The sequence below is a fragment of the Camelus dromedarius genome, chromosome 4, assembly GCF_036321535.1.
Source record: "Camelus dromedarius isolate mCamDro1 chromosome 4, mCamDro1.pat, whole genome shotgun sequence".
NCBI classification, from domain to species: Eukaryota; Metazoa; Chordata; class Mammalia; order Artiodactyla; family Camelidae; genus Camelus; species Camelus dromedarius.
In genome coordinates this window covers 81169126-81189442 of record NC_087439.1, presented here as the reverse complement: position 1 = coordinate 81189442, position 20317 = coordinate 81169126, and positions in this window count along the sequence as shown.

Genomic DNA, 20317 nt, shown 5'->3' with positions numbered 1-20317 from the left:
CCCGTGGCGCCATTTCCGCTCTGACCCCTCGTGCACGCGCACGCAGGCGCGCCCGGTGAGGGCGGAGGCCGCGTTTGCGCACGCGCCCGCCACTCCCAGCTCCACTTTCTCTTAGACCAGCTCACCGCCAGCCGCTGCAAATGTGTCTTCCGGTTGGCTGTCATTCCCCGAGGCCTGCCTCACTGCCCAGCTCTTCCCTCCCTCTCTTCCCAAAGGATCCTTCTTGTCTTGTAATTTCAGACACCCTGCAAGAAGCGCGCCCTTGTCATCTCCCCGCCGGCTTCTTTGCTCTCAGCTTGTTTGTTGTCGATGTGCCCATTCCTCGGTGTCACGCTAATGACTGTCCAGCGGCATCATCGCGTATTCATTCTTCAACAGATGTTTAGTGGACTCCTGCTGTGTGCTGGGGATACAGTGGCGCATGCAGGAGATGAGGTCCCGCCCTCGTGGGGCTTATAGTCTGGTAAAGGAAACGGACAGCAGATTCCCAAGTAACTACAAATGGTTAAAAGGACAAGGAAGAAAAGGGATGAGAAGTTACCCAAGTGGGTTCCTGTCTTGCTTCCATTTCTGTGCCTGGAGCTGCCTCCAGGTGCCCCGAACGTAAATCACTGCTTTTGAAACCCTTACTTTCCAGTACCTCTTCCTCTTGCCAGAGACATACTTTTTTACTAATCCGCGTGCGGAAAATGAACTCATTTTTGTGATGAGTCGGTACCCTGTCTGTGTGCCTTGTTCTGTATTTTTCTCTCTCCAGGGAGACTATAACAAATTTAGTTGAGCCCTTTTTACATGTATTGATTTATTTTATCCTAAGTGTTCTTAGGGAAGGGGTGAGGGTGGAAAATGCAAAAATGAACCAAAAAACTAGCCTTTGTCATCGAGGCGTAGACAGCCCTTCAAAACGGATTTCTTTACTCACTGGCCATGGATAAACTTCGAGACGTTGCAGATACCCCCAAATTATATGCTAACGTTTTAACATTGTTTATTGAACTAAAATGAATGCAGATACATCGTTTAGAAATATATATGTATGTTGAAAAGCTTGTAAGGGAAAAAGCAGTTCCCTGGTCTACTCTTTTTTTTTTTTCCTCTACATACTTAAATTTTTTTTCAGTTTTATTAGGCAGAATTGTTACCTTTTGACTGCACATATACAATGTATGCCGGTGTACTTTTTAGAGGCAAAAGTGTCAACTCTTTTACGTATTTATCCAGATTAGATCCATGTATCTAAGTAAGTGCTTGTATTACTAATTCTTGATTCGTTAATTTTAAGGATCATTTGTTGACTTCCTACCATGATAAATAAGAACATGACCTTATCACTTCTGTTCTCCACCTCCACGGTGATGTAACAATTTTTAATAAAACCAATAATCAACATTTAAATTATGCGTGCAAATATTGTTTACCAATGAGCCAATGTGTGATACAACCATGCCTTCTAGCTTATACAGCCCTTCATTATTTTTTAAAGAGTTAATTATTGCCTTTCCCCTCTCAGTTGTCAATTTTCTATATTATCTGGGATTGGCTGCCTTCACCACTGCAAGTGCTCTAAGACTGCTCAAAAGTCTAGCAATATTTTCCATATGCTCAAATGCATAAGTTCCTTCCTCCCCGCCCCCGAATTCTTGTCCTACAGCCTCCTTCCTCTTGTTTCAATCTAGACTGACTGCTCTCTGGACTTGCTGTACAGTTGTCATTCTGGGATTTTCCTTCATTGCTGTTCTGGGCTCGTTTTGCCCATTTCCTGGATCACATGCCTTCTTTCTTGGTTTACTTCCTTGTTTTGCTAAATCATCTCCTCTAGTAACTTTGTAAGGAAGAGAGATAGAGGATATGTTATTGGAATCTTTGCATATTTTAACGTATCTTTATTCTAACACTTGATTTATAGTTGGGGTGATTACTGAATCCAAGTTTGAAAATAATCTGTCATAATTTCGAAGGGATTATTCATTTTCTTCCACCTTCTGGGGTTGCTATTGTAAAAAATCTGATTCCTATTTATATTCCTGATCCTTTGTATGTAAACTCTTCTCCATCTTTGGAAGCATTAGAATTTTCTCTTTAAGCTATTGGTTGGAAATTTTATAATGATGTGCTTTGCTGTGACTCAATTTTTTTGCACTGGGTATTCATTCAAAATGGAAACCCATGTACTTCAGTTTTGGAGGAAATTTTCTTTATTTTCTTGATAATTTCTTCTCTACTTTCTTTCTTTCTTTCTTTTTTCTGGAATGTATATTATTGAGAAGTTAGATTTCTGGATTGATCCTTTCTTTTTTTTTCTTCTATTTTCTGTTTCTTTGGGTTTGTTTGTTTATTTTTATTTTTAATTGTGGTAAATATACAAAACATAACATTTATCATCTTAACCATTTCTGAGTGTACAGTTCAGTAGTGTTAAGTTCATTCACATTGTAATGCAACCAATCTCAAAAACTCTTTTCATCTTGCAAAGCTGAAAGTCTGTACCCATGGCTTGTTTTTGTTGTTTTATTTTTCTGAGATATTTCCTTGTCATTATCTTCAACCATTTTAAGTTTCAGTTTTCTTATTTTTAATTCCCAAGACTTTTCTCCCCAACTCCTGTTCCCATGTTATTCTATCCTTTTGTTATGGACAGGAATATATTCAGTCTTTCTGAGGATACTATAGTGTGTTTGTTTTTAGTTTTTCTTCTCCTCTTTTCTTTGATCTATTTTTGGGGTTTTTTTTGAATGCTTATTTTTTGGGTCTCTCTCATTTATGGTAATAGCTATCTTTAAAAGTCTGGCTACTTTAGCAGCCTGTTCACATTTAGGGATGAGACTCCAAAAAGCTGAGTGAAGGTTGAGTGTGTGGGCAAGATGAATTGACTAGCACCTTACTATTCAAAAGGGACCAACAGCATTGGCTTCATTTGGGAGATTTTTGGAAATATGAATTTTCAAGTCCCACTATAAACTGCAGATTTAGGTTCTGCACTTTAACAAGGTCACTAGGTGATTCAAATGCACATTGTGTTGTGAGAAGCACAGGATTAATGGGCTTCACTATAAGGGGCAGCAATGATATGCCAGATTTCACTGGGGGCCCACAAATGTCCATATTGGGAAGTCTCTTCTCCAGAGAAGGATTCTCCAGTTGCTTGGGGCCTATCAACTTGGCTGTGCATGTTCATAGGGTCTTAAGAATGCTTTTTAAGTTCCAGCTGAGTTCCACTTAATTCCATTATAAGCTCTATGCTCCCCTCCCCCCACTGCCTTCCACTGGGCTAGAGTCTATAGACAACATATCTCTGGTGGTAGAGATGGAGGAAGGGGGTTCAGATTGAGGAAGACATAGAAATGGGATTGGAAAGGGGATAATCACTTGACTACTTGGGGACCTAGAATGTCAAAGGTTTTTTTATCAACATTTTCAACCAATCTTCCCATTTTCTTCATCTTGCTTTTGGTTTATTTAAACTTATGACTAATTGAACAAATATCTTTGTCCTACCACCCGGCTTTCCTGAGTCTTAACGTTTTATAATTAAACTTGCTTCAGAGCTTTTTTAAAAAAACAAATACAGTTGAAATTTCCTGTGAACCCCACCCAATTCTGTACCTTTTTCTCCTTCCTGCCCCTTGTCTTCAAAGAGAACTGTTACTTTGCACTTGGTGTTACCCTTCCCATGCATGTTTTTACACTTTTACTACATATGCATGTATCCATAAACAATGTATAGCATATTTTGCATGATTTTAAGCTTGTGGTAAATAGTATCATTTTGTACACCTCCTTTTGAAACTTGTTTCTTTTAGTCAGCAATATGTTTTTGAGATTTACCCATATTGTGACATGTAGCTATTTTAGCTGCGATGTAGTATTCAAATGTATGATTATATGTTATGATTATTAAAGTATTTATCCATTCTCCTATTGAAGGATACTAAAGTTTGTCCCAGTATTTTTGCTATTACAAGCAAAACTGTATGGAACATTCTTTTACACATTTCCTGTGTACAACAGGTGTGAAAGTTTCTTTAGAGTATATCCCTAGGAATGTTAACTATTGAGATGTGGACTATGGACATCTTCAACTTTGCCAGATGTTGCAAAGCTGCTCTCCAAAGTAGTTGTACCAATTTATACTTCCACTAGTAATATGTGAGGCTTCTCATTGCTCCTTGTCCTTGTTAGCACTTGGCATTGTCAGACTTTAAATGGATGAATATGAAAAAACACCTGATTGTTTTTAAAATAAGAGTGAGCCAGGTAGATAGAGAGGCATGCATAGAGGCTTGACATCTTGCAGAAAGTAAAAGTAGATCTGTGAGCTGTGGGGTGGAGCTGGAAGGGGAAAGTGCTAAGAGATGGAGACACAATAATAGCTAACATTTATTCAGGTTGAAGATTTATTCTGTGCTAAGTGCTGTGCTAGATACTCTACATGTATCTCATTGAATTCTTGTGACAACTCTAAGAAGTAGGTACTACTATTAGTTCATGTTATAGATGATGAAACTGAGATGCTGATAGTCTAAAAATGTATCCAAAGTAACATATGTGGCTGGTCATTAAACTGTGATTTAGATTCCAGATATCATGCTCTTGACAACTATGCAATACTGGTACACAGTACTGAACTGGATAGTTCTGCATTTTAGTTTCAAGTATGATAATATCAAAGTATAGGAAACTGGACCTGATACTTCAGTTAAAATTAATGACAACTTCTTGACTGAACCTTCATCTTGCTGAAACCTGATGGCCAAAGTAGGGAACGTGACTGCTCTAAAACAGCCATAAATTTGCTGCTTTCAGTCTTAAAGACAGAAGCTAGAGTTCATCTTGGGGTTAGGGGGCTGGAATCAATTCAACTAGATTTTTATAAATTTAAGATGTCTGTTGTAACCCCCAGGGTAACTACTAAGATAATAACTTTTAAAAAGTATGGAAAAGGAAAAGAAGAAGGGATCAAAATGCTATGCTAGAAAAATCAATCAAACAGAAAAAAACAGTATTCAAGGACATAACGATTTAAGAAATAAAGAAAACAAATAGCACAATGGTAGAAATAAGTTCTTCATTATCAGTAATAATTTTAAATGTAAATTGATAAGCTCACTTATTAAAAGATGGAGATTGGTAGAATGAATAAAAAACTGTGATCCAGCTAGATGCTGCTTACAAGAAACTTTAGCAGCAAAAACATAAATAGTTTGAAAGGGTTGGAAAAAGATATTCCATATAAATAGTAACCACAAGAGAGCTGGGGTGGCTATACTAGTATCAGAAAAAAAAAAAGATTTTAAGTTAAAAGTTGTTACGAGAGACAAAGAGGAACATTGTATATTGATAAGATGATCAGTTCACTGAGAAGATGTAACAGTTATAAACATATACACAACAAACAACTGAGTTCCAAAATACAGGAAGCAAATACTGATGGAAATGAAAGGAGAAATAGCGCTACAATAATAGTTGGAGTTGGCCTTCAATATCTCACTTTAAACAATGAATTGAACATTTAGACAGAAGACCAGTAAGGAAATAGAGGACTTGAAGAACACTATAAATCAACTAAAGCTAACATACATATACAGAACATCCCACACAACAACAGAAGACAAATATTCTCTTCAAGTGTACATAAAAGATTCTCCAGGATAGACCATATGTTAGGCCATTAAAAAACTCAATAAATTTTAAAAGATGGAAATCATACAAAATATTTTCTCCAACCACTACAGAATGAATCTAGAAATCAATAGTAGAAGGAAAACTGGAAAATTCACGAATGCATGGAAATTGAGCAACATACTCTTTTAACAATCAGTACATCAAAGAAGAAATCACTAGAGGAATTAGAAAATACTTTGACATGAATGAAAATAAAAATATACCAAAACTTATGGGATGAAAGCAGTGCTCAGAGCGATATTTGCAGATCAACACCCTAATTTTACACCTTAAGACTAGAAAAAGAAGAGCAAATGAAATCCAAAGCTGGCAAATGAAGGAAATGATAAAGTTCAGAGCATAGATAAATAGAAAATAGAAAAGTAGAGAGAACCAATGAAACCAAAAGAAAAGTTCTTTTCTTTAAAAAGATCCAACAAAATTGAGAATTTTTTAGTTCAAACTGTGTAAGAAAAAAAGAGAAGCTGCAAGTAACTGAAATCAGAAACAAAAATGAAGACCTTATAGAAATTAAAAAGATTATGAGAATATTATGATCAACTGTATATCAACAAATTATATAATGTATATGACGTGAAGTAGTTTTTAGAAACATACCAATTACCAAAACTCATTCAAGAAGAAATAGAAAATATCAACAGACTTCTAACAAGTAAAGATACTGAATCAGGAATGAAAAACCTCCCAAGAAAGAAATGTCCAGGAACAGGTGGCTCCATTAGTGAATTCTGCCAAACATTTAAAGAATAATTAATACCAACTCTATCCTACTCTTCCAAGAAACAGAGGAGGAAGGAAAACTTCCTAACACATTCTATGAAGCAATAATTACCTTGATACCAAAGCCAGACAAAGATACCACAAGAAAAGCAAACTATAGACCAACATCTTTTACGAATAGAGATATAAAAATCTTCAAAAAAATGCTAGCAAACCCAACCCAATAGCACATTAAAAGGACTGTATACCACAATCAAGTAGAATTTATTCCAAGAATGCAAGGTGGTTCAACGTAAGAAAATCAATGTGATACATCACACTGACAGTAAAGGAAAAGAATAAAGAACATCTCAATAGATGTAGGGAAATCGTTTGAAAAATTACAGCACCTTTTAATGAAAAATACAGCACCTTTTAATCCTTTAATAATAATGAAACTAGGAACAAAAGGGAATTTCCTTAACATGATAATGGACCTTTATGAAAAACCCACAACTAACATCATATACAATTATGAAAGACTGAAAGCTTTTCCCCTCAGATCAGGAACAAGACAAAGATGTCTGCTTTCACCATTGCTATTTGGCATTTTATTGGACGTCCTAGCAGAGCGATTAAGCAATAAAAATAAAGCTGGAGCTAATAAATTAATTTTATTAAAATTTTAGGGTAAATATCAACAACAGAAAAATCAGTTACATTTCTATACACCAGCAATAAACAATCTGAAAAAGAAATGAAGAAAACAATTCCATTTCCAACAGCATCTAAAAGAATAAATTACCCAAGAATAAGAATAACCAAGGAGAAAAACTAAAAAATCTATAAAACATTGCTAAAAGAAATTAAGGAAGACCTAAATCAATGGAAAGACATTTCCTGTTCATGAATTGAAAGACCTAATATTGTTATATTCTCCAAAGCAATCTGTAGTTTCAATGCAGTTCCTACCAAAATTCCAGTGGCCTTTTGCAGAAATGGAGAAGCCAGTCCTCAAATTTATAGGGAAATGCAAGGGCCTCTAAATAGCCAAAACAATATTTAAAAAAAAATGGGAGGACTCACACTTTCTGGTTTCAAAACTTAGTACAAAACTACAGCAATCAAAACAGTGTGGTACTGACATAAAGACAGACACACAGAGACTGATGGAATAGATTTGAGATTTCAGCAATAAACCCAACATCTATGGCCAATTGACTTTTGACAAGGGTGCCAAGACCATTCAGTGGGGGAAAGAAGAGCCTCTCTTTAACAAATTGTGCTGGGATAATTGGATAACCTCATGCAAAAGAATGAAATTGTACCCTCACCTCACTCTATGTACAAAAGACAAATTCAAATTGGATCAACAATCTAATTACAAATACCAACACTATAAAACTATTAGAAGAAAATATAAGGGTAGAATCTTTATGACCTCTGATTTGGCAATGGATTCTTAGACTTGACACTAAAAGCAGAAGCAACAAAAGAAAAAATATATGAATTGTTTTCCATCAAAATAAAAAACTTATGATAGACATATACAAGCTGTGCCTGCAAACCTGAGATGACTCAGCCAAGAACTGTCATTAAATATAGTCAGCTGAAAGTCTAAATATGAATAATGCAATTAGTTATGCTATTTATAGGAAATTAGTGATTTATTTAAACTTTGAGTGGTTTCGTGTGCCTCCCAAGATGTTATCTGCTTTAGAAAATCACATATATATCCTCTAATTTTGACATAAAAAGAGAAACACATCACTTTTATTAATAGACAGTTTTTCCTCATCTTTACTGAATAAATGTTGAGTTGAAGAAATGCCAAAATTATTTATTTGCCTGGGATGCTCTCAGGTCTTGGCCCAGTTCTGGCAGGAGGAGCAAATGTGACAGGGAGATTAAGAGGGTAGGAGATGACAGTTTGCTCTGGGTAGAGTAGCAGAGATGAAGAGAATTGGGTGTTTTTGAGAGTTATTTCAGTGAAGGAATCAAAAAGTTCTGGTGATGGATTGACTAGGTGCTGCGTTAGTTTTCTATGCTGAGTAACAAGTTACCAGAAACTTAGTGACCTAAAATAGCACCCATTTATTAGCTCACAGTTTCTATAGGTTAGAAGTCCAGGCACAGCTTGAGTGGGTCCTCTGCTCAGAGTCTCACCAGACTTTAATCTGGGTGCTGACTGGGGTGAGGTCTCATCAGAGATTCAACTGGGGAAAGATCCACTTCCAAGCTCCCTCAGATTGTTAGCAGAATACATCTCCTTGCAACTGTAGCACTGGGGTCCCCTTTTTATGGCTGTCAGGCCCTTCCTTCATGGTTCCTTGACAAATATGACAGCTTAATTCTTTAAGGCCAACAAGGATGTCTCTCTCACTTCAGTCTGCAGGATGGAGTCTTATGCTGCAATCATGGGAATGATAGCCTGTCACCCTTTCATTGTAGCACAACCTAAACAAGAGGCTGACGTCCGTCACCTTGGCCATATTCTACTGATTAGAAGCAAGTCACTGATTCTGCCTCAAGGGAAAGGGATTAATACAAAGTCACAGGTCATTGGAGGGGTATCACTTTAGAGTGTGTCCCACACAGGTAGGATAAGGGAAGGCAAAATGCCAGCTCTAACAACTGGGATTTTTGCCTTGAGCAGATGGGTGGAAATTGTGTCATTGATTGAGATGAGAGCATGGAGGAGCATGTCGGTTGAGGGTAGATCTTGAGCTCAACTGTTTTCATTTCAGGTTAAGCAGCTCAAGGGCATGAAGGATTTCTATTCTGTTTTTCATTCTTTATCTAGTACCTGATATAGTTCCTGACACATAGAAGGTGCTCAATAGAATGAAAGAACAGATGAATGAATGAATCTGTGAGACATCCAAGTGAAGGTAGTGATGAGCCGGTATCTCCTGGAGGTCACTGGTGTCTGTACAGTGATGAACACACTGCCGTGGATGGGGCTGCCTAGGTAAGAGGGCAGAAGGAAGAGTGCAAGTATCTCAGGACTGAGTGCTGGGAGCTTCAGTGCCAAGAGGTTAGGCTAGAAAGGAAACATTACCAAAGGATACCAAGAAAGGATAAGCACAAGAGTATGGTGCCAAAGTCTCCTAAGAAGATGAGACAGGACTGAGAGGTGTCCATGGGGAGAACTGGTTTTGGTGGACCGGTAGGGCTGAGGAGTGGACAGGAGGCGAGGCAAGAGAGGGCAAGCTGACAATTCTTTCTAGAAGTCTGGCTGTTGCTGGGGAGACATTTAGAGATAACTGGAAAGAGGTGTCATCCTCCAGAGATCAGCCAGGTTCTGACGCTGAGAGAGGGCAGTGCAAGGAGGTGCTGGGGCTGGGCCAGCTCTCTGGGTCAGAGTGGGAGAGATCACCTTCTCCGCCTGTCTTGTGCTGTTGCTTTTATACTGCTTTCTCTACCATGTTTTTTTTTTTATAGTCACACTAACACATTTCTTTAAGAATAAAGAATATGCTCAAGAGGTCTCTTTACTTCCCTTTCTCTCCTCCTCTCCGCTTCCTTCTTCCTCCTCCCAAATCTTTCTATCCAGAACTTATTTCCTTCTTTCCTTCCCCCTTCCCCCTTTCCTTTCCTTTCCTTCTTTCTCTCTTTCCTTTCTTCTTTCCTTCCTTCCATTTCCTTCCATTTCCTCCCTCCCTCCCTCCCTGCCTTCCCTCCCTCTATTCCAATGGAAGAGGCTTGAATAGTTTTCATTGCAGATAAGTAGGCTGCAGGAGAGAAGGAGATGCTGAAGATAAAGCTAAGATTAATGGTGTGAAGCTTGTTAGAAAATGGTGGGGAGATGGACCCTAGGGCACAAACTGGCTTTGGGGTGGCCAAGGGACAGCACTTCCACTGTGGTAGGAGGAAGGAGAAAGGCATGGGGTGGGTTCAGTGATAGTGTTGGTTTAGAGTCAGGAAGTAGAGAAGGTTTCCAGGGCTCAGGTCCAATTGTCTTCTGTATCCACCCAATCCCTGAGACACCACTTTTCACATGATAAACTTAATATTTGTTGAATAAAAGAATCTGCACAGAAATCCTCTGAAGGACAGCATAAATAGCAAATGTCTTCCTTGATTTTTCAAAATGAAATTCTTGTTGACTTTAGTTATCGTACAGGTAACACATCCTCCTTATAAAAAATGTAAATAATATAGAAGATTTCCCTTGAAATTCTCCCCTACAGAGATGAGCATCCACCCTGCCAGTAGGTTACATATTAAACAAGAGGATCACCTTACACTTGGAATTACTGTGAGTGGTTTTTCTCACTTTAACATTATATCCTTTGTGTCAATATGTAAAGACCATCCTTATCTTTCATAACACCTGCTTGGTATCCATAACACCTCTGAGTCTCATACATTTATTTAACAAAAACCCTCTGATAACCATTTAGGTTGTTACTATTTTATCAGTACAACTTTGCACACCAGCACCATTATTTTCTTAAAATAAACTTAGAGGAGGGCAGCACATATGCACATTTCATATTTTGATACTTATCTCCAAATTGCCCTCCAAAGGGCTTCTATCAACAGGATGTCAGAGTGCCTGTTTCCACATGGTCTTGCCAACAACTGGCTATTAGAAATCTTTTTAATCCTGTCTATCTATGTGAAAAATGAATCTCATTTTAATTTGCTTGTCTCTGATTATTAGTGACGTTGGACATCTTGAATATGAACTTTGGCCATTTGCAAGTCTTCTATGGAGTGCTTCTTCGAGTCTTTTACTCATTTCCTATTTGGCTTGTAATTTTCTTATCTATTTCTAAGTAATCCATGGTTTAATAATACTACTTTCTCCGTCGTGTTGCAAACATTTTTTCCATTTTGTAGTTGTCTTTTAGCTATGCTGTTGATTTGCTTTGCTATGTAGAGATTTTACATTTTCATGTCAGTTTTCTTAATCTTGTTTTAAAAAGTGGTTTTTGTCATTGGCATAGTGCTAAGAAAGCTGTCACATCAAAATTATTGAAAAAATTTTGTTTTCTCTATTACTTTGTAGTTTCTCACTTTTTATTTCAAATTTTATCCATTTCTACTTATTTTTAATTAGAAGGACACTATAATATTATATGCTAGTCACTTCCTTAGAAGTAATCACTGTTATTTGATTAAGGTCTATCCTTTCAGATTCCTGTATGTTCCTATGAAGATACACACACACACATATTCAACATAAGAGGAAGGGGAACAGGTAGTGGATAAACAACTGCAGTGTCTGCCACGTGGGAATGTGTGGATCTGCAGAGAGGAGCAGAGATGGGAGACCATCTGGCCCCAAAGAGATGCTGCAGTGGGAGTCATATCAGGCTCTCAGCTCCAATCCCTAAGTGACAAACTATACTTCGTTTCCTGTTTTTGCGAGTTGGCAAGATTGCCTGTTGTATTATTTCCATAAACCCACCGTTGATGTGAGCTTGTGGGAGTGGGTTTCTATTCGTTATACCCATGAGTGGAGTTTTTGACACAGGTTAAAGTGTGTTTTCTAGTTTGTTCTTTACAGCAGTTATTATAATCCTTATTTTACACACAAGGAAAAAGAAATTCTGTGGTTAAGTTGCTCAACTTCATGTGACTTTAACCTAAGTTTTCTGACAACTAATATATTCTTTATGCTGTCTCTATTTCTAGGAGGATCCTCTTTAAAGGGGGAGTGTTTATTCCTTAAATAGCAACAAGAGGACAAAGGAATAAATACATGAGAGATGGAGTTTCCCTTGGGGCCTGTCAATGTCAGACATCAGCTCTGTCCCTGGCTTATGTCAAAAGGCAGGAGGCAGCCTGACCCTCTTACGCATCTGGGTTTCAGAGACCTAGGGAATGTTTAGTTTTCTGCTTGCCCACTTCCCAACTTTATGCGTGTAATTGATTTTCCTGACTACAATTTAACGTGGCTGGAGCATGTGAGACATTCAAGTTACAGATCTGTTTGAGAAGCATGAGAAAAAGCAAAAGCCTTCTTCCCTTCTCATGCCAGAGTTGCTCCATTGGTGACCTCACCCAGGCAAGGCTTTAACCACCACCAAGACTGTGCTGACTCTCAACATGTTGATTCATCCTGGTCAAGCAGAAGTCATTATCTCCTTTCCCTAAACCTAACTTTTTCTTTCATTCCCCATCTTGGTAAATGATGGAATCATCTGTGCAGTCATGCCAAGAAGTCACCACCCCCACATGCAAACCCTCGCCATGTTATGGAGACTGTTTCCTCTACATCACGCTGTAATATGCCCCCTTTCCTTCCCAGAATGCCTCAGTTCAGGCCTCATTCTCTTTTAGTGGGTGGTGGCTGCCATCTCCTGGACTTGGTGTTTTCCAAGCTTGTTGGAAAACTTGGAGTACTGGTTTATCATCTAGATTCCCAGGCCCTTCCCTGGACACTGAGTCAATAGGCCTGGGCTGGGGCCCTGGAATCCGTATGCTTAATAAGCATCCCAGACAATTCTTCTGAGCAATGGGCGGCACTGGTACCTCGCTGGTCTCCGTGCTTCAGGTCTCTCTCTTGTCAATCTAGCCCTGCTCTGCTGTAGAAGTATCTTCCTAAAATGTAACAGAGGCTCTTTATCTGCAGCATGAAACTCAAACTCTGTAACATGACAAACAGGGTGTGATTCAGTCTTTGCCTTCCACTCTAGTCTTATTTTCTGCCTTCCCTGGGATCTAAATCCAAACTGTGTGTCAAATTTGAGGATCCCATTGCTTTTTCATTGCTCAGTGCCTTTGCATGTGTTTTCTTTCTGCCTAGACAACCCTCCTTCCCCAGTTCTACCTGGAAAACTCCTATCCATCCTGCAAGACCCATCTCAAATGTTCCCTCTTCCCTGAAGTTTCCTTGCCCCCTTTGGAGCTTGAGCATATGTTTATTGTTGCAATTACCTCATTGAAGCCTCTATTGCAGTCTCTAAGTAGGTGCTTGTTAAACAACTGTTGAAAAAAGATAACTTTTCCTATGTGAGAGAAAATTAGTGAAAGCAAATAGGACAATTTCCAGGAAAATATTGTTTCTACTCTTTACCATGTGAGTCTAAACTCTATAGAGTTTCTTACTGTAAAATGTAGTTGTTATTCTGTTTACATTTATAAGGTCAATATATTAAACTCTATAATAATAGTCAACATTTACCTGGTGCCCACCTTGTGCTAAAAACTTTGCATTCACCACTTCACTTATCTTAAAGATGAGAAAACTGGGGCTCAGAGGAGAATTAATGAGCCCAAGATCACAAAACTGGTTGTGGTGGAATTGGTACAATGCTATTCTGCCTCTTCCAGAGATTTATGTAATAACCACGAGGAAAACCATACGTGTCTGGGATAAAACATCCCTGTACTGAGGGGTGCAGGTAATGTGAAGCAGTATGGGCATGAGGCAATAAGGAAGGGTGGGAAGTGTGGCAAACTGGAGGGTGTACACCCTGCTTAAAGGAGTTAGCCAAGACTGAGTGCCAGCTGATCTGCCTCCCCAGCATTTTATTGTGAAAAATTTCAAACGCATAGCAAAATTGAAAGAATTTACAGGGTATACCTGTCTATCTACTGTCTAGATTCTACTACGAACATTTTACTTATCTCATATCTATCCATTTGGCCATCCTTATATTCATTCATCCATTTTATTTTTTTAATACATTTCAAAGTAAATTGCAGACAGCAGTACACCTTTCCCTAAATACATCAGTATGTGTAGCATTAACTAGAGGTTAATATTTGTTTATAAGTTTTTCTTTTGCTGTAAATTTTTTCCTTCTTTTTTCCTTTTCTTTCTTTTTGCTGTAAAAGTTATATACAATGAAGTGCATAGATCTTCAGGGTATATTTACTAAGTTTGACAAATACGTGCTCCTGTTATCTCAACCCCCATTGAGAAATATCCCCAATATAGAAAACACCACCATCACTCCTAAAAGTGCCCTCATGTCCCTCCCCAGTTTGTCTCTGCATGCATCCCCCTGAGGTAACAACTGTTTTGATTATTTTTCGTTATAGATTAATTTTGCCTGTTCTACAATTTTATAAAAGCAGAATCTTACCGTATGTCCTCTTTTGTGTAAGACTTCTTTCACTCAGCATAAAGTTTTAAAGATACATCCAAGTTGTTGAGTGTATCAATGGTTCTTTCCTTTCTGTTGCTGAGAAGCATTCCATTGCATTTGGGTAGGAATATGCCACAGTTTATCCATCCTTCTATGGGTGGACACTTGGGCCATTTCTAGTTTTGGGCTATTATGAATAAAGCTACTAATATTTTTGTACAAATACTTTTGTGAACATGTATCTTCACTTCTACTTGGTATAGTCTTAGAAATGGAATTGCTGGGTCATAGAGGAGGAGTATGTTTAGCTTTATAAGAAACTGTCAAAACTTTTACCTGATTGGTTGTACCATTTTACGTTCCCACCAACAATATATGGAAGTTCCGGTTGCTCCACAACCTCACCAGCACTTGATATTATTACTCTTTTTTATCCTGAGTCATTCTGGTGATTGTGTAGTGGTATTTCCATTATGGTTTTATTTGTATTTCCATGATGACCAACAATGTTGAACACTTTTTCATATACACATTGGTTATTTATATACTGCCTTTTGTGACATATCTGTTCAAATCTTTGTCCATTTTGTGGGGGTTGTTTGTCTTTTATTATTTTTGGAATGCTTTGTATACCCTGGCTGCCAGTCCTTTGTCACATATGTGTTTTACAATTTTTTTTTCAGGCTGTGGCTTGTTTATTATTTTTACAATGGTGTCTTTTTGATGAGCAGGAATTTAAAAATTTGACAAAGTCTAATTAAAAAAAAATGAAACGTTATTGCATTCCTTGATTTGTAAAAACAATTTGCCTACCCCCAAGTCATGATATTCATCCACATTTTCCTCTAAAAGCTTTGCAGTTTTAGCTTTTACAGTTGGGCCTATGATTCATCTCAAAATAATGTTTGTGTATAATACTGGAGTCAAAGTTTATACTTCTCTCATATCTAGTTATTCCACCACCATTTTCTGTGTAAAATTTTCCTTTCCTTATTTGATTGCTTTGGTACTTTTTCTGAAAATCAAATGATGGTGTGAGTGTGGTTCTATTTCTAGGATCTCTTTTCTGTACCAACTTCAGCTGATTTTTTGCCATGGACTCAGTATTACCCTATCTTCCAAATTTTAGAAGAGAGCATAGAGATTCAGATTTTTTTTAAATGTGAAAAAGTCTAAATTGTAGTAAGTGGAGAATCAATTCTAATTAAAATGAACAAACAAGGAAACCAACCCTGTGTAGCCAAGGAAACTCATCTGCAGGCTGGCTGGATCTACGGAATTGGAGCTGGGAGAGGTAATTTGAGCAGGAAGCTGGTTATACTATGTATATTCAAGTATAAATCAAGGGCCTTTGAAAGAAAACAGGAATGTTGCCAGGACAAGTAGTTGGGTTTCAATATTCCAGGTGAGTCAATGAGAATTCACTGCCAGGGTGAGTTTAAAACCCAGGGTGTGGGGTTTCTTTGGTGCCTAGGAGAGTAGGGGAGGACATTTGTGGAGATATTTGGAATTGCATCTAGAAACAACACAGACAGAGAAGGCCTAGTGGGAGAAGAGGAGAGGCCAGGACGCCCTGGATTGCAGTGGAGGGACTGAGACTGTAGGCAGCTAGACAGACCAGTGACCGGAAATAGACAAGGACCAAGAAAGTCCAGGGTGAGTGGATTTGGAGTCAAGGGTCTGGAGTGACGCGAACTAAGAGAAGCAACAGGTCTCTGGCCCTGGACCCCAGAAGATGCTTCCTGGAGTTGGCTTTCTGAATGGGAGATGAGACAGCAGACATACAGCTGCAGATGCCAGAGCTTCAAGAGTGGCTCCCAGAAGCACCACATACTTCCCACCCCCATGGTTAAGTTATTCATTTTTAACATGTTAAGATTGTATTTCACATTTAAAACTTCTAAGGGGACCAACGTCACATGTTTCAAAAATAAAAAAATATTGAAAGCTATTAATGAAAAGTCTTCCTCCCACCTGTCTCCCATCTGCCCAGTTCCCATCTCCAACCCCTCCGCCCCCAAGTAAACATTTGTGCCGTTTATTTGTACCGCAACCAAGGATACTACTTTGGCAGCCACGTCTGTCAGACAGAATGTTGATTATGCTGATTGAGACCCAGGATAGAGCTTGGTGCAGCTGGCTGCGTGTAAGAGAAAAGGAGCGTGTTAAAGACAGAAGTTTGTTAGCACTTGTTAGAACCTCCCCTCATCACTATGTAAGAGAGCGCCATCAGGAAAGGGATCATTCTAACCAACATGGTGCTGGTTACAGGCTGAATGTTTGCGTCCCTTCAAAATTCTTTTTGTTTTTTGAAGAATAAAACACTTTAATGGAGATCACTTCCTGTGGTTACATTTTAGTAGAATTAGAAAAAAGTAACAAAAGTTGTAGTATAAACAAAGCGGTCTTCCCCAGACATTGAATCTACCAGGACCATCAAAATTTGTGTGCTGAAACCCTAGCCTCCACTGTGGTGGTATTTGGAGCTGGGGTCTTTGGGAAGCAATTAGGTTTAGATGAAGTCATTAGGGTGAGGCCCCCATGATGGGATTGGCATCCTTATAAGAAGAAAAGGCCAGAACGCTTTCTCTCTCTGCCTTGTGAGGACACTTCTAGCTGCAGAGAAGGCAGTGGTCTGCAAGCAAGGAAGAGAGCTCTCACCAAGGACCTGGCCAGGGCAGCATGCTGATCCCACTTCTGGCCTCCAAAATCGAGAAATAAGTAAATATCTGTTGTTTAGGCCACTGAGTCTACAGCATTTTATGATGGCAGCCCGAGCTGACTAAAACAGTGTTGGAGGACCAAAAAGTGAGCTCTAAGAAAACTGTCAAAGGATTTCCAGTTTTCTTAAATGTACCTTTTAATTGCTTTGCCGAGTGTGTCTAAGTGTGCTGTGTTTAAAAGTGTGGGTTCACGCAAGGAGGCTGAGAACCACTGGTCTGAAGGAAGAGTCTGTGGAGTAAGGGGTGGATGGCCCCGGGGACAGGACTATTAGGTGCCTGAGGCCTGTGACCAGTTGAAATATGGCCACATGAGCGATGAACTTCAACTGGTCATCTCAAACCATGCCCACCCCTCCGGCAATTGCTAAACTCTCATCTTGGGAGGATGTTAAAGGGAGAATGAATGAATGCGAAAAGGTTTGCAGATCTTAAAGGGTGGTGTTAGGTTCTACATGTTGGCTGCCTAATCCAATTTCCTGTGGGTAGAGGGTATTTTCACAGGGATTATTTCACTGCCCACCGCACCGTCCTGGCCCTGCCTGGCCAGGCCGCCTGCCTTCCACCCTGTGTTTAGTTTGATCTGAGGGTAATGCTGCCCTCTTCTGGATTGATCTTGCAACTACAACCCCTGGCCACCAGGGTTATATTCTTTTTTCGCTCCTTTCATCTCAGGTGTTGTCAGCATGGCTAGTGGTCTTGTGCTTTCGGAAGTCATGGTGGGGTCAACTTTCCCTTCAGTGTAATTTCCCAGAGGCCGGAGATGAGATAAACAGAAAGCAAGCCACTTGTAGGTCTCCTAGTCTCTAGAAATATAATCCATCTTTCTTCCCTTAGCTTTTCCTTACGTCAACAAGGTTTTATGGCACCCTAATTGCCAAGCTGTCTCCTAGGCACTTCGTATACAGTGATCAAAACAGATAAGGATCACTGTCCCCGTGAAGCTCGTATTCTAGAGAGGAGAGAGACAATAAACAATAGCGTTTATAATAGATAAATAGATTATACAGTAGGTTCAGCAGTGGTAAGTGTGGGAAGAGAAAAATGTTTACAATAAAGTGGGGTAAGGGACACCAACAATTCCAGGGGAGATGCAGCTGTAACTTGGTAGACAGGGTGGGTCTCAGTGAGAAGGTAGCATTTGAGCTAAACCTTGGAGGAGGTGAGGGATTTGTGGGGGGGGGGGGCATCTACAGAAGAGCATTCCGGGAGGAGTGAGTGATAGAGGCAATGCCCTAAGGCTGGAGCAGAGCTCTGGGGGACAAAGGAGGAAGTGATTAGAGGATGCTATGGACTGAATTGTGTCTCTTCCCCCCAAATTATTATGTTGAAGTCCTAACCTCCAGTACATCAAAATGGGACCTTATTTGGAAATAGGGTCGTTGCAGATGTAATTAATTAAGATGAGGTCATCAGGGGGAGCCCTAATAAGAAGGGGGAAGTTTGGACACAAACACATGCATACAAGGAGAACATCATGTGAAGATGAAGGCAGAGACTGAGGTGATGTTTCCACAACCAAGGAATGCCAAAGATTGCCAGCAAACCACCAGAAGCTAGGAGAGAGGCATGGAACAGATTCTCCCTCCAGCCCCAGAAGGAGCCAACCCTGCTGATACCTTGATCATGGCCTTCCAGCCTCCAGAACTGTGAGAAAATACTTTTCTGTTGTTTAACTCCCCCCTCCCCCAGTTTGTGGCCCAGGGGCAGGAGGTGGAGGAGCAATAGAGAAGGGCTTAAAGGCTGTGTTAAAGATTCTCTTTTTCTTTCTTTTTTTGTTAAGGGAGGTACTGGAGATTGGGTGCATGCTAAGCACACACTCTTCTACTGAGTTATATCCCCCACTCCCTAAAGACTTGTATCAAATTCACCTCTTTTTTTCATAATTAAGTAGGATATATCCCCCAGTGCAAGTGTTATTCAACATTAGAAAACTATTAATATAATTCACATGCTAACATAGCTAAGAAAAAAAGGTCTATCTTCATAGGCCTTTGACTAAATTCAATACCTATTCCTGATTTAAAAAATAAAACTCAATAAAATAAAATAGGTAACAACTTAAAAAACAAGTCTTAACTAAACTCCGGATTTTATTTGGATTTTGCTAGTTTTTCCATTATGTCCTCTTTCTGAACCAGGATCTGATCCAGGGTTCCCCAGGGCAGTCAGTCGGCATGGCTCCTTAGTCTTCTTGGTCTGCGACACTTTTGCTGAGTCTTTTCTTGTTTTTTATGACCCTCAATGTTGAGGAGTGCTGGCCACTGTTTAGTTGAGGAATACGCCCCAATCTGGGCTTGTCCAATGTTTTCCCATGATTAGACGGGGTGATGGGTTTTGGAGAGAATACCACATCAGATGTATCACTCTTCACATTATTTCAGAGGTACGTGAGACCCACACAACATCCCTGGCGACATCAGCCTTCCTCATTTGGTGAAGGTAGTGTTTGCCACGTTTCTCCACTGTGAAGTTACTTAAAATGCACTTAGAAGGAGGAGGCATAAATTGGGAGTTTGGGATTACCAGATACACACTACTGTATATGAAATAGATAAACAACAAAGTCCTGTGTAGCAAAAGGAACTATATTCAATATCTTGTGATAATCTATAATGGAAAAGAATCTGGAAAATTATGTATATACGTATGTATGTATATATATAATTGAATCACTTTGCTCTACACCTGAAACTAACACAACTTTGTAAATCAGCTATACTTCAATTAAAAAAAACCTGAAAAAATACACTCAAAATGAAAGCTGTAAAATTTATTTTTGGAGACATTGAGCGTGACATGATCTGACTTAAAACATAAGCAGATCTCTCTGGCCATCGTGTGGAGGAGAAGGGGCAGCTGCAGGGAAGACCAGGAGGTCGCTTTGGCAGTTTAGGTGAGAAGGGGTGGCCAGGGCAACGGCAGTAGAAGAGATGAGAAAACAGGAGTTGAAATTTATTGTGGAAGAGTCAGCAGAATTTTCTGGTAGATTGAGTGTTGGGGGTTTAAGAAATAAAGATGTGGCCAGGATGAGTCCACACATTCTGGTCTGAGCTGTTGGAAGGATAGATTTGCCATCACCTGAGCTCAGGTAAAAAGTCCAGTCTGCCACTGATCTCCTCTCCCCTCCTTCAATGGCTCACCCATCTAACAAATACTTATTTGGTG